Genomic DNA, 16,036 nt, shown 5'->3' with positions numbered 1-16,036 from the left:
CTGACAGGCCCAGTCCATCTCCTATGTCCACTCTATGCTCTGGGTGTGCCCTCTTAACCCTGCCTGACAGTTGCCTCGGTGCTTCGGCATCGAGCTCACCTGGGCTCCCTGCTCTAGCCTGCCTTGCGTGGCCTTCGGGCCTATCCTTGCTTTGCCTTGCCTTGCGCGGCCTTCGGGCCTATCCTTGCCTTGCCTTGCCTTGCGCGGCCTTCGGGCCTATCCTTGCCTTGCCTTGCCTTGCGCGGCCTTCGGGCCTATCCTTGCCTTGCCTTGCCTTGCGTGGCCTTCGGGCCTATCCTTGCCTTGCCTTGCCTTGCGCGGCCTTCGGGCCTATCCTATCCTTGCCTTGCCTTGTGCGGCCTTCGGGCCTATCCTTGCCTTGCGTGGCCTTTGGGCCTTCTTCCTTGATTTCCATACCTGGCCTACGGGCCTTCAGTGTGTGTGTGTGTGGCCTACGGGCCTTCTGACCTGCCTTGCCCCGTCTATGGTGTGTGGCCTACGGGCCTTCCGTGTGTGTGTGTGTGGCCTACGGGCCTTCTGACCTGCCTTGCCCCGTCTATGGTGTGTGGCCTACGGGCCTTCCGTGTGTGTGTGTGTGGCCTACGGGCCTTCTGACCTGCCTTGCCCCGTCTATGGTGTGTGGCCTACGGGCCTTCCGTGTGTGTGTGTGTGGCCTACGGGCCTTCTGACCTGCCTTGCCCCGTCTATGGTGTGTGGCCTATGGGCCTTCCGTGTGTGTGTGTGTGTGTGGCCTACGGGCCTTCTGACCTGCCTTGCCCCGCTATTGGTGTGTGGCCTACGGGCCTTCCGTGTGTGTGTGTGTGTGTGGCCTACGGGCCTTCTGTCCTGCTTACTGTGCCCTGACCCAGCCTGTACTTGACACTGCCACTTGCCGCCTGCCCTGACCCAGCCTGTACTAGACACTGCCACTTGCCGCCTGCCCTGACCCAGCCTGAACCCAGACTCTGATTATTGCCGCCTGCCCTGACCCAGCCTGTACTAGACACTGATTCTTGCTGCCTGCCCTGACCCAGCCTGGTTCCTGACTCTGTTTCGAGCTTCCTGTCTCTCTCCACCTGGAGCCACCCTGCTGGGTGGTGTGTACGACTCCCGTCCGGAGCCCAAGCGTAACAGCATGGGCTTAGATAGTACTATCGGCAAAACAGATATGGCCCTGGAGACAAGGCCGCAGTTCAAGGCATCCAGTAGATGTGTCTCTATACACCTCAGGTTTATGACTCTTTGAAATAACTTCCTCTGAATGGCATGGATGCAATCTACCCAACAGAAGGTGGGTTGGAGAGTAATTTTGGGGGATGGAGCACACGGTGGGGGATGTTGGCTAAACTTAACTTTGCTGGCCTATGGCAATGGCCATTGTTCTAATTGCTGTGGGTAGTCTGTCCAAAAACTACTGCAGGCATTCTGACATTTCAGCATTAATATATGGTCGGCAAATTTTCCTCCCTGGCATCAATGGGAAAGATGCATTGAAGCTTCCGGAGTACTTTCTAATGCCGGTCATTCTCCTCCTTCACAGGCAGATACTTGAGGCCTGCTTTTTCCTCTCCTGGAAGTCTCTTCTCTTGTTTCACCTCCTGTCATGCATGGTATCCAGATGCTCTCCTGCTTCCACCCTCAGCACTGCAAACCAGACATGATCCAGGCTTACTTTTATATAGATTTGTAGCAAGAGGGCTGAGCCATGAGGAAAAGGGGATCCTTTATGCTTAGTTTGTCATGTGCGTGCTATTTTTTTTTTATGGTATCATGCTAGTTAGCAGACAGATGCTATTTAGCACGTACAAACTACAGTTTTAGGGGTTAAGTGTGCACGCTAACAGTGTTCATGTACTATTAAGGATACATTTTTAGCTCATGCATTAAAGATTTTAGTGCGTCACACATTAGGTGACTTTTAACATTTATCCCAGTTTTTAGTACATGCATGCTAACAAGTTTGTAGCGCCTAATGCATAGGTCCCAATGTCTGATCGGAAAAGAAAAAGTGATCAATACAGAAAGCTGGAAAAATAATTTAAAAAGTTATGTCCAACCAAGATGACATTACTGTGTTCTTCTTAAAACTTTTGGAATCAGCACTATTTGTTGGAGGGGATTCAAGACAAATGTGTTTTGTTAAGGGCAGGTCCCCTAGCCAATCCCGAATCAGATTATGAAAAAAAAGGCATAGATAACGAAGAGGCATGGAAAGATTTTTCATTCCACGTGGGCTTCTTTGGACAGCTATAGTCCAGTGAATTTGGTTCTTTTTTGGTTTTTTTTTCTTTTTTTTAATCCTTATCATTCCAAAGGGAATATCTGTCTGGTTACTTTATTATTTGTCTGTATCTTTGGCAATCAAGGCCAAAGGCTCTGAAACATCGATGGTCTCGGGATGGTTTCCTGGCTTCGACTTTGCAGACATGATGCTGAAATGTTTGTGCAATACTGTTAATAATAGAAATAGCACTTTGTTTGAGCTTGAATCTAAGCATAAGCTTTTCTAACCCCTCCCCTAGTGAGCAGGGTGCATAGGTTAAAGGCCATTGGCTAAGTAGCCTATCTAATTTATGTATTATTTTCTTTTGGAAGCAACTTGGGAAGCTATAATATCAATGTAAGCTGTGTATTTTAAAATGTATTGAAATTATTTTACCTCATCTTGTTATTGCTAAATAAGTATGGAATTGCAGATGTGCTTCAGCAAGATTAAATTGCATATTACATTTTTCCAATGCATTGATTAATATTTTGGCATATTGAAGTACATTTTGGAGCAATACTGTATGACAAAATGATGCCAACCTATGTTCTCCAGGTACTCCAGAGATGAACCAACTCATTAATTTTCACTCCAAATTCATCTTAATTTAAATTCCTTGCTGAAAGCAGTGTAACGTTCCAGTAGCTGCACTACTCTTAAAGAAAACGCTGATCCCTTTCAAAGGACCAATCAGAGAGGCGATAGCATATATGGGCAGGACTGGATGGGCCATATGGTCCTTATCTTCCATCAGGTTCTGGGTTCCAGTCTTTCAAGACAGCACAGGTCCCTTCTTCAGATCACTATCATCATCACCGCTTATTTATTACACATTTTTCCAACTAGAGAGCTCAAAGCATGTTACAGTTGGGTCTGCTACTAAAGTGCAGTAAATAAATAGATAAGCGTCAACAGGTGCTGTGAACTCTCTTATTACTGAGATATATGTAACTAAATTCAGTTTCTGTCTGTTTTGTTCTTGTGTTATATGTCTAAGAAGTAATAAATACTGTAAATAAATCTAGAGACTGTTGAGGGTGAGAATTGCCACAATAGAGGCCATTAGGAGATCAATGGGCATCTCTTGGAGGCAATTAGCAGTTCTTAGCCCCTGGACATTTTGGAATTGTTGTGAACAGGGCGATAAAGTAATACCTCAAAGACAGGGTGCAGAAGATATTCGGTGAATGAATCCAGTTGCCTTGAATAGACAGAATCAAGTATACAAAATCTGGCCGAGGACTATCAGGGGCTGTCTTGGCCTGGTTTCAATCCTTTCATACAGACAGGTGTCAACAGGTCAAATACGCTATCAGACTTCAGACTGGTTCCTACTGACTACTGGAGTGCCGCAGGGGTCTGCTTTATCCGCCACACTATTTAATATTTATTTGCTTCTGATGTGCAAACTTCTTACTGGTCTTGGATTATATTATGGAATATATGCCAATGATATTCAGATCTTTTTTCCCTATGGATTCTGATAATAAAAATACCATAGGGTTAATTACCATCTATTTAAAGACGATCCAGATTTGGCCTTAAATCTAGAAAAAAAACCCAAGATTATTATGATTGGTAAAGTTACAACTTTATTCCTTTCTTGAGCATTTGTACTTTGAAGGTGTTCAAATTCCCATTGTACATGAAATCCAGAATTTGGGAGCTATCTTTGACAGCATGCTTTCATTTAAACCTCATTTAAAAGCAGTTGTAAACAAATTATTTTTCAAGTTACGTATGCTTTGTAAACTGAAGCCATTCTTGACTCCTTATGATTTTTGTACCATCCTACAGGCCATGGTATTGTCAGGGCTCATTAGATAAGGGTAAATCCGTTTATTTGAGTCTCCCTGCAATCACTGTACGAGCCTTATAAATTATACAAAATGCAGCAGCTCGTGTTTTTAAGGGATCCTGTCGCTATGATCATATAACACCATTTCTTTTCTCTTTGCATTGGTTACCAGTTGACTCAAGGGTCACTTTTAGGACATTTTTCATTTATTCATAAGGCTCTGAATAATGAGGCCTCTCTGCATATGAGTTCTTTAGTAAAAAGATACAGGCTGGAGAGAAATCTAAGATCTTCCAGGCAATGTCTTCTTGACAACTCTGTCGAGACGTCTGGTGGGGCTTGCTGAGTCACGGGAAAGGATGTTTGCAGTGGCTGAGCGTGGATGTTATAAAATCGGGCGTACATTTGTGTGCGCCGGGTAGCGCACACAAATGTAGGCCACGCGTGCAGGTTAGAAAATCTGCCCCAAAATGAACAAATTCCATGAACTATTCCTTTGGAAGGCTTGCATTATAGCTAAAGGCTACCTTCTAATTGAATGGCTGGATAAAGAACCCCTACAATCCATATGTGATCGGGAAAATGCCGGAAATGGTTTGTATGGAATTTCGTACAACACGCCTGTCCACTTTAAAAACAAAAAAGATGTTCCATGGGATTTGGGATCCTGTTTTGTCAGGGGAAGTTCAATACAAGTTGCAGTTTCGAGAAGACAATAGCTAACTCTTTTGTATAAAATGTTTAGATTCCATTGTTTGCGCATTGGAGTTGCCAAGTGCAAAGTTCTTTTAGTGGTCAGCTACTCTGAAATATTTGATCGATGGTTATCTTGTCAACCTGGGAGGATATGGATTAATAATCCCTAAGGCCTGTGAGGAAAGGCATTGTTTGACTGTTAAGGGGAGCTAATGGGGAAAAATGTTGTGAATGCTTACCATGCTTGTATCTGCTTAGTAAGTCCATGAACAACATTTATTGAACAAGAAAAAAAAATGAAAACATACTTATTTGAGGAAGCCTTTTCTTAAATTCTCAGGTTGCTTTTTATGTATTGCAAGATTGGGGTTATAAGTGCACGGCCAGGATTTGTTTTCTTTTATGTTTGTTTATAGTTTTTTTTAATGAATTTTCCAAATGCTGTATTGTAAGCTGCGTAGAATCACAAGATAATGTGGCATAGAAATGTTTTAAATAAATAAATACCGAGAAACTATACATGTGGAGGTCCATATACAGGCACAGTCCGGACAGCAAAGTTAGCCAAATAAATGTATTCAGCTAACTTTAGAGGCATATTCAACAGTACAGCCGCACTATGAAATATACCCCCGCTATCTTAAAGTTAGCCGGCCAATTTTTAATCAGCCAACTTTAGGAGAGCTTTTTGGCCCGAGCAGACTTAGCCGGCTATGTTATCCATCTAACTCTGAATATTGGAATTAGCCAGTTAACATAGCCAGCTAATTCACCTCTTCCCAGTTATGCCCCTGGAACGCCCCTAAGCTAGCTGGCTAAATTCTAGCAGGTTATCTTATTAGCTGGCTAGAATTTAGCTGGATAAGTGCCCAAATATTCATTTAGCTGGTTAATGACTGATCTCTTCTGGCGACGGAGTGAGAGTAACTCCGTCGAGAGTCGCACATTCAAGTTCACCAGAGGTTTTACTATGAAGTTTATCCAGATTCCCAGTAAATTGACAGCTCTACAACGACTTACACCCCTGAGGAAAGACTAACTGTCTGAAACACTGATCGACAGTGTCGGGATTTTCGTTGACAACTGGATAGCGCACGCCAACACAACCCAGGGAAGTCTGAACTTTTCTCTTTGATAGTTTTACAACAGAGTGTCTTTAGCTGTTTAAAATCCAGCACTATTATGGCATAAAAAAAAGTCTAACGCTCGCACGGAAGAGGTCACATAGGTGAAGGAAAAATATTTTATTTCACTAAAAAGTTTTCACAGGAGGAGGGGGTCAGTTAATGATTATACAACCACAGAACTGTGGTGCCGAGACACCAACCAGTTTATATGAAACTTTCCCTCCACTCCTTTATAAATTTTTAAGCCACTTACACATAACGTCTTAACACAAGCATATATTGCATAAAGAGAAGGTGTCATAAAATTGTTTATAATATTTATCAAACAAGCTTGTATAAGGTCGCATTGAAAGCTTGAATAATTTTACATTTCAGCGATTGAGCAGCAGCTCTTGATTGATTGATTCATAACGACTGAGTTAGCCAGCTAAATGCTTTTGAACATGGACCTCGTGGTTTATATTTCTAGTCATTGCCAGAGCATGTTGCTTATCTTTTTTTTTTAATTTTATATTTTTTATTGTAAATAATAATGTAAAGTACAAGACAACATCATAATAAACTATATAACATCAGATTCCAGATAGCTTTCTAAAGTTCCTAATATACATATCCAGACAATAGATTTATCATAATCCGAAAACACATTTTCTCAGGTTCTGGCTGTTTCATACAGCTAACTCCCCCATACCCCCCCCCCCCCCCCCCCTCCAGCCTACCCTTGCTATCCCCCTCCCTTTACTGCAGTTACGTCCCCCTCCAATAGCGTAGACCTAAAGTTGAATGTTTAGACTGTATCATTTCTTAGTAGAAGTGGTTTCATTACACTCCATATCCTATGAAATTTGGGTATGGAATCTCATCTTATTGCCGTCAGTTTTTCCATATGGCGTAGTTTTGCAATCAGTTGAGAACGAATTGGTACCTCGCTGGACTTCCAGTGAGTGGCAACCAACAGTCGGGCCGCCATCACCACATATGTGAACAGTGCCTGTTGCTCATCAAGAAGTGCCCCGTGTGGGAACCCCAAAAGCCAAATTTCCACCCTAAGCGTAACCTGCACTCCCAGAATGCCAGTTATCACCTGCTGACTCTCCTGCCAGAAGATTTGTATTCGTGGGTAACGCCACCACATATGAATAAAAGATCCCACCTGGGAACATTGCCGCCAACACAGGGAGGAAATTCCTGGAGACCATTGTGCAATCTTAGCCGGGGAATAATGCCAGTGATACAAAAGCTTATATCGATTTTCCATCATGGCTGCAGACATGGATGTCTGTCCTGAATACTGAAAGCATTCCTCCCATTGACCCCTGTCCAATGTGAGGCCTAAATCTGTCTCTCAGGCGGCCAGATGGGTAGCTGTGTGGGATTCCCCACCCACCAGCAACTGATAGACTTTAGAAATGATTTTCTGCAATTTACCCACCAGAATGCAATAACTCTCAAATATCATACGACCCCGGTGCCAATCAGAAGAGACCCCCCTCATGATTATAAAGTGGCGTAACTGGGCATAAGCTAAAAAGTCCGTGTTGGGCAGGCCGAATATTTGTTGTAAGTGCGCAAATGGGAGCATCCCATTCTGCCACACTTGCCCCATACAAGTGAGGCCTTTCTCTTCCCAGCGTCTAAAGACCTTATTGGTTTGTCCGATAGAAAATTCCCTCATATTCCCGATGGATGAAAGAACTGAATACCGCCTACTGCCTACAAGTTGCTGCTTCCAGCATGTCCAAAGAGTATAGGTACAATAAAGAGGCCGAGGAAGACCCATTACAACCTGGGTTGTAAGCCCACCAGACCAAAACAGAGAATATATCGGCGGGCTGCCGACCATGGCCTGCTCCATCTCTACCCATTGTTTGGTAGTGGCTAGGTCGTAACTATCAATCAGGTATTTGAGTTGGGACGCCACATAATAATGTATTAAGGAGGGTAAGCCTTCCCCACCCTCCCTTTGGTTTCTGCAAAGGACCGCCCTAGCAACCCTAGGTGGCCTCCGCCCCCAGATAAAAAAGAGTAATTTCCGCTGTAGCGGCTTCAATTCATGTGTCGGGAGGAGGCACGGTAAGGCCTGGAAGAGATAGCCCGGCGGAATAGAACATTCATTTTAATGACATTAATCCTCCCAAACCAGGAGAACTGCAACCGCTGCCATCTATCTAAGTCATTAAGCAACCTGTGTACCAGAGGCTGATAATTTTGCCTCACCATGTCTTTATAATTTAAGCCCAGATTGACTCCCAAGTACCGTAAGGGACCCTTTGTCCAATGGAAAGGAAATTTCCGTTTCCCTTCCCTCTCCAGATCGGTAAAGAAATGCACCAGCAACAGCTCCGACTTCTCTGGGTTTACCCGAAACTCAGAGAGGCACCCATATTCCAGCACCTGCTGCCATACTCCCCTCAATGAAATCAAGGGCTGGATGAGTGAGAAAATGATATCATCTGCATAAAGCGTAATTTTATATTGTTTAGCACCCACGGGAATTCCATGCACCTCTGGGTCACAACGTATAGCCGCTGCCAGAGGCTCCAAGCTAAGAGCAAACAGAAGCGGGGACAGTGGGCAGCCTTGCCGAGTCCCACGCTGTATCCAGAAGTTTTTAGTGTAACTATTATTTATTTTTAAGCATGCCATAGGTTCCCGATAAAGCTCCTTAACTCAAGTTGAAAAGGTCCTACCTAAGCCTACCTTTTCAAGGGCCACAAATAAAAATGGCCAATAAACCCAGTCAAAAGCCTTTTCGGCATCAATAGTCAAAAAGGCTGTATATCAAGTTAATCAATTTCCTAATGTTATCTGCGGTCGTCCGACCCGGCATGAATCCCACTTGATCTGTGTGAATGAGCCCGGCTATCCTCCCATGTAGGCGACTGGCCAATATTTAGCAAGAGCTTCAGATCTATATTAATTAATGATATGGGCCTATACAAGGCACAATTAGTGGGATCCTTTCCCGGTTTCGGGATAATAGTAATGCCCGCTACATTCCCATAGGGTAGTAAAGAGCCACCTTCCCAAAGGAGTTTAAACATTTGCGCTAGTGGACCTCTAACAGGGTTCGATATTTTTTATAGAATAAGGGGGTGAAACTGTCTAAACCCAGGGATTTCCCAGACTTTGATAGCCCAATCCACTTCAAGCTCTGTTATGGGTTTCCCCATTAGCACTTGATCCTGGTCAGACAATTTAGGTAAATCTATCCCTGCCAAGTATTGAGAGATATCACCCATCTCAGCCCGCCCCTCCGGGGTATATAGGGTCTCATAATAAGTCTGGAACCAAGTGTGAATGGCCTCAGAATCTAACAGCAGGTCTCCCGAGTCCGCTTTTATACAATAGATCAGCTCCTTAAGCCGTTTGGCTTGCAGCCGATGCGCTAAGAGTCTGCTGTTCTTATCGCCAAACTCATAATATTGTTGTTTAAGGATATCCAGGGTAAGGGCTATCGCTGCAATATCCAAGGCAGCTATCTCCTCTCTTTTCTGGTTATAAGACCCACCCGGACAGACCCTGGATTCTGTTTATGGCAGCGTTCCAGGTCATCAAGGTCCAGTAATAAAGCTGCACGCTTCGCATTCAGCTGCTTTTTATGGTATGAGCCTAGACTGATCAAGTAACCCTGTAGGGCCTCCTCTCCCCCATTTAACCGGTAATAATCCTCAACCAGTTCCCCTATGCATTCTGAATAGGCTTTATTTTTCAAGAGATAGTCATTTAGATTCCAATACTTCCGACCCATATCTTCTGAGGACCAATCTACCGTCCACACCAGGGGCGCGTGATGAGACCATGTTATGCATTCAATCCCAGCTGTTCCGGTTCTTGCAATTAAATCTTTGGAAATTAAGAAGAGATCTATTCGCATATATGAGTTGTGGGGATGTGAATAGAAAGTGTAATTCCTACTATGAGGAGGTAAGGCGCCAGATGTCAACTAATTGGCGTGCCTTCATGAGATGTTTTAGTGCCTTCCTGTCTGTTTGCCCCCTGTGGACTGCGCCGAGGTATCTAGCCGGGGATCAAGTGCTACATTAAAATCCCCAGCGATAACCATACTAGCACCCAAAAAGCCCTCAATCCATTGGTTAACCTCTTTTAGCATCTCCTCCTGTGAGGATGGGGCACAATAGACACTAACCAGCAGGAGTTGTGATACTTGTAGAGTGGCATTTAAGATTAAAAATCTACTTTGTGGGTCTCGGTATTGATCATACACTTGCACCAACAGCTGCTGCGAAAAAAGGATCCCCACCCCATGATATCTATTGTAAGGTGTAGCAGGAGCAAAGTATTGTAGGGGATACTTTTTAGAATATAATAGGCGTTCATCTCGGCGCCGCAGGTGTGTCTCCTGGATGAAGGCTATTGACGCTTGTAGTCTACTAAGCTCCTTAAAGAGCATTTGTCTTTTATAAGGTGACCGCATGATATTGCTAAATGTCTCGCCCCTTTGGCTGCTATTGATCACAACCTATTATCTAATAAAACCTGAGGGGCAAGAAAGCCTTAACCAAAAGTTCAGTCCCAGTCTCACGTCTGTGAAGTGTGAACCCGCGCATTCATGCTGAAACTGGCCAACTGTAGGCTCTTCGCCAACTCTGTGGTTCACCCCAAGAAGACCGTAGTCCAAACAAACACAACTCAGTAGCCCAGAAAAACACAGTCTGGGTCTGCCTTTTCCCCTTCCCCACCAGGAGTGTGGAGGGGGAGTCCCACCTATTATGATGGTAAATCCAAAGCAGAGTGTCCTGTTTCCCCTAGGTTTCTGGTCAGATGTCGTCCTCCTTTCCCGACCCTCTGCCATTGTGATTGGGCCGGCATGCTAGGTCTGAATGGTGCCTTCTCCCCCGAGGGCACCACAATGCCTGCAGCTTGTAATATAATTTAAATTTCACTACCAGACCGGCACACCTCCTCTTCACAGCGATCGCAGCTAGGTAACGCTTCGAGGGAGGCCTGCGCAATCGGCGCCACAGACCCGCCGAGGTAAGGCCCTTTAAATCCAGCCCTACCCTCGGTAGCTCTGCCGCCGATCGCGAGGCACCTAAGTGCCGTCCTGCCGCCATCCATCCAGCAAGACCCGCCCCTAAGCCGGCCCTCCATGGATCTACCAATAGGAGCCGCCGCTCCCAGAGCACAGCGTCCAATCCAGCAAGGCCCTGAGGCCTTTTAAATTTCACTACCAGACCGGCGCCGCGTGTGTGAGCTGTGCAGAGCAGTCTGGTACTGCTCTGCACAGCTCACTCCAGCGAACTCAAATGATCTCAAATTTGGGACAGGGAGACGGCAACCTTGTAGGAGCACCTCGCCCTTCCAACAAGACAGATCTGGAACATTGAGACGGGAAGGAGAGGAAAAAGGGGTACCCCCTAGCGTGGTAAGCCCGCCCACCCTACGAGTCCATTACCGCAACCATCTAAAGGGTCAAACGACCACAGTTACCACACGCTTGCGCCTTATTACTCGGATCTCTCTCCGCACCTCACGGTATCTGACTTGCCTTCAGCATTAGCTATACCCTTTCACCCCACTACCTGCATTTGAACTTCAACCTTATCGAGTTTTTTATATAGATAGCCGCTGGTCCCCTATGCCAGCCTCTTAGGCGCAGTTCCTCACTCCTATCATTACCAACGTAACCTCTGAAGAAATGCTTACCCAGCAGATCCCGATCAGATACTACCGTCACCACCGCAGCATGTTTTCTGTTCAAGAACCACCGACAAGAACTCCCAGATCCCTCATCCCAATTATGATCACCCCCCTGACCCAGTTCCTAGGTCTCACCCTTCTCTCGGTAACCTTATTCAACGCTCAATCTCTAACAAAAAAGACTCACATCCTCAACGACTATCTCCTGGACTCTAACCCAGACATCTGTGCCATCACAGAAACCTGGCTAAAAAACTCAGACATAGCCCTAATCAACCAACTACCCACTCACAAATATGACATTTTTTCAATCCACAGATACAAAAAAACGAGGGGGCGGCCTGATACTAGCCACCAAGAAAGAACTCAGACTAACATCACATACTATCAAGTCCGATTCCAAACTGGAATTGGGTTTATTCAAATCGAATCAACTTCAATTAATGCTAGTATATGCCCCTCCAGGATCTTTAGAAGCAGACGCCTCCCCCCTTATAGAGTCCATAGTGAAGCACATCAACACAGACCTTCCAACCATGATCATGGGAGACTTTAACCTCCACATCGATGCCACACCCCACTCTTCCAACTGTGAAGCCCTCCTCACCGCCCTCAGTGCAATGGGATTCGTTCAGATTGTCAACCAGCCAACACACAAAGCAGGACACACCCTGGACCTTATTTTCATCAACTCTAAGTTCTCCTGCACTATAGAACCTACATGTACCCCAATTCCCTGGTGAGACCATTTTCTGATAACAACAACCTTCTCCACAAAAAAAACAATCAAACACCCCACAGCACCTCTCCACCATTCACTTCAGGAAACCATGTGCTTCAGACATCCTCAGTGAGCATCTCACCAAGGAATTCACAAACATGGATCTTTCCAACCTTAACTCAGCTATGCTCTCCTGGCACAAGATCACTGAAGCAGTAGCAAATTAATTATGTCCCTCAGTCTCCAAAGTAATTAATCCAACAAAAAAAGGAAACCAACCTTGGTTGTTCTCCAGCGAACTCAAACAGTTAAAACTAGAACTACGACAAAAAGAAAACAGATGGCGCAAAGCCCCCCAACCCATCCACTCTATCAACATACAAAGGAACTTTACATCTTTACAGAACCTCAATTCTAAAGTCAAAAAGAGAATACTATGCAAATAAAATCCATGATCTCCAATATGATGCAAAGGCTCTCTTCTCATATGTATCACAAATCACAAAGTCACTACCTCCGACAATACCAGACGAACAAGCTCAATCTAAGGCAAACGAGCTCACCGTATTCTTTCAACAGAAGATTTCGAAGACTCTCGCACTCCTTCCGACCAAAACTACTCCACTCGCTACATTCACCAATATCCACACTCTCACGGGAGCCAAGCTCGACAACTTTGAACTAATCTCCCCCAAGGAGATCGAATCCCTTCTTAAGAGGCAGAAACCTTCCAGCCACCCAGCAGACAACATCCCTTCCAAACTTCTGCTACTTATCCCTAACACAATCTTGGGACCTCTGACCAACATCATAAACTCCTTCTTATCTCAAAGAATGTACCCAGACAGTCTAAAAAACGCAGCCCTTAAACCCCTCCTTAAGAAACACAATCTAGACCCCAGAGAACTAGCCAATTACCGCCTCATCTCTAACCTACCATTCTTAGCCAAACTTACAGAGAAATTGGTAAACACCCAGCTTTCAGATTATCTAGAAGAACACAATATCCTATATCCATCCCAATATGGCTTCCGCAAAGCACGCAATACGGAAACCCTCCTCATTTCTCTAACAGACCATATTATCATGGGATTGGACAAAGGCCATTCCTTTCTTCTAATCCTCCTAGACATCTCGGCGGCTTTCGATACCGTCAACCACTCCATCCTCCTGAATCGCCTATCAGACATAGGCATATCTGGATCAGTTCACAGATGGTTCAAATCTTTCCTTAGTAACAGAAGCTTCAAAGTCAAAATTAACAATAAAGAATCACCCTCGACAAATTCTTCTCTTGGTGTACCTCAAGGATCCTCCCTATCACCCACCCTTTTCAACATTTACCTCCTCCCCCTTTGCCATCTGCTAACAAGTCTCAATCTAATTCACTACATCTATGCAGACGATGTGCAAATTCTGATTCCCATAACAGAATCCATCGCTAAATCACTCATGCTCTGGAATAACTGCCTAAAATCTATCACCAACCTTCTCAACAGTTTAAACCTGGTCCTTAATGCCTCAAAGACCGAACTCCTCCTCATCTCTTCCAACCAAGACAACCTCCTCCCACAGACCCACCTCAACTCCCATCTCACCCATACTCATGTAAGAGATCTCAGAGTAATACTCGATAACTACCTTAACCTAAAGAATATGATCAACACCACAACCAAAGATTGTTTTTACAGACTCCAGGTTCTAAAAAGACTCAAACCGCTACTATACTTCCATGACTTCAGGACAGTTCTACAAGCCTTGCTATTTGCCAAAATAGACTACTGCAGCGCTCTCCTCATTGGCCTCCCCAGCTCAACTACTAAGCCGCTACAGATGATACAGAACGCGGTGGCCAGAATTCTGACCAACACCAAGCGTGGAGAACATATTACTCCCATCCTCTGTTACCTACACTGGTTACCAGTTAACTACAGAGTTTTACACAAATCACTCACCTTAATACATAAATCCATCCATAATCACCTTCAACTCGACCTCGAAATCCCACTCAAACTTCACACTTCAAACAGACCGATTAGAGAAATCTACAAAGGATCTCTACAAGCCCCTCCAACCAAAGCCACGCACCTCATTTCAACCAAAGACCGAGCCTTCTCAACAGCAGGCCCAGCCATGTGGAACAACATCCCCTCAGACCTCAGGCTGGAACCTTGCCTCCTAACATTCAAGAAAAAACTCAAGACTTGGCTGTTCTGCCAAGCCTTCCCAGATCTCTCGGATACACATTAGATGATTAACCCTTCTCAAGATCAATGGAACTTGTCCTCCTCTAAGTCCTTTACAAGCTCTAGTACTTTCATCTAACTACTTAATAAGCACTAGCCATGTTACCGCGATGGTATCATGTTCTTAATCTACTGCCCTCTTAGGCCTTTCTTTCCAGCTGCTTAAGCTTCCAAGTTTACTATCCCTGTTGAATGTAACTTTGATTCTTCTGTTTATATTAAAAAAAAAGTTGTTTTCTGTTACAGTTTCCCTGTTCGATGTAAACCGATCTGATATGGTATTTAACCATGAAGGTCAGTATAGAAAAATGCTAAATAAATAAATAAATAAAAATCAGAAGCACCTCATTCACAGATTTAACTTGGGAAGTCGTGCCTTGTAAGTAAATGCCAGACCCAGGGGTAGATCCATCTGTAGCGGATATTGTCCCATCTGAGCACCATTGTTATGGGTTGTAGTTCCCTTCTTCTATATAACATAGAAACATAGAAATGATGGCAGAAGAAGACCAAACGGCCCATCCAATCTGCCCAGCAAGTTTCATACTCTCTTTTTTTTCATACTTATCTGTTTCTCTTGGCTCTTAGTAACCTTTTGGTTCTATTACCCTTCCACCCCCACCATTAATGTAGAGAGCAGTGTTGGAGCTGCATCTAAATGAAATATCTAGCTTAATTAGTTAGGGGTAGTAACCGCCGCAATAAGCAAGCTACACCCATGCTTGTTTACCCCGACTATGTAATTCAATCCTTGCTGGTTGTCTGTATATAGACCCACTTTTCTTCATTCCCCCTGCTGTTGAAGCAGAGAGTTATGCTGGATATGCATTGAAAAGAGAAGTGTCAGTCTTTCTCCCCTGCCGTTGAAGCAGAGAGCTATGCTGGAAATGCTTGAAGTGTCAGTCTTTCTCCCCTGCCGTTGAAGCAGAGAGCTATGCTGGAAATGCTTGAAGTGTCAGTCTTTCTCCCCTGCCGTTGAAGCAGAGAGCTTTGCTGGATATGCTTGAAGACTTCCTCCCTGCCGTTGAAGCAGAGAGCTATGCTGGATATGCTTGAAGACTTCCTCCCCTGCCCGTTGAAGCAGAGAGCTATGCTGAATGCTTGAAGTGTCAGTCTTTTCTCCCCTGCCGTTGAAGCAGAGAGCTTTGCTGGATATGCTTGAAGACTTCCTCCCTGCCGTTGAAGCAGAGAGCTATGCTGGATATGCTTGAAGACTTCCTCCCCTGCCGTTGAAGCAGAGAGCTATGCTGGATATGCTTGAAGACTTCCTCCCCTGCCGTTGAAGCAGAGAGCTATGCTGGATATGCATTGAAAGTGAAGTATCAGGCTTATTTGATTTGGGGTAGTAACTGCCATAAAAAGCAAGCTACTCCCTGCTTTTTTGTGAATGCAAATTCTTTTTTTTTTTTTCCCCCACAATTCATTTACGTCCTCTAGACTTTATGGATCCACAGTGTTTATCCCACGCCCCTTTGAAGTCTTTCACACTTCTGGTCTTCACCACTTCCTCCGGAAGGG

The sequence above is a fragment of the Rhinatrema bivittatum genome, chromosome 7 (assembly GCF_901001135.1).
Source record: "Rhinatrema bivittatum chromosome 7, aRhiBiv1.1, whole genome shotgun sequence".
Taxonomy (NCBI): Eukaryota; Metazoa; Chordata; class Amphibia; order Gymnophiona; family Rhinatrematidae; genus Rhinatrema; species Rhinatrema bivittatum.
Note: the sequence above shows the minus strand (reverse complement) of the source record.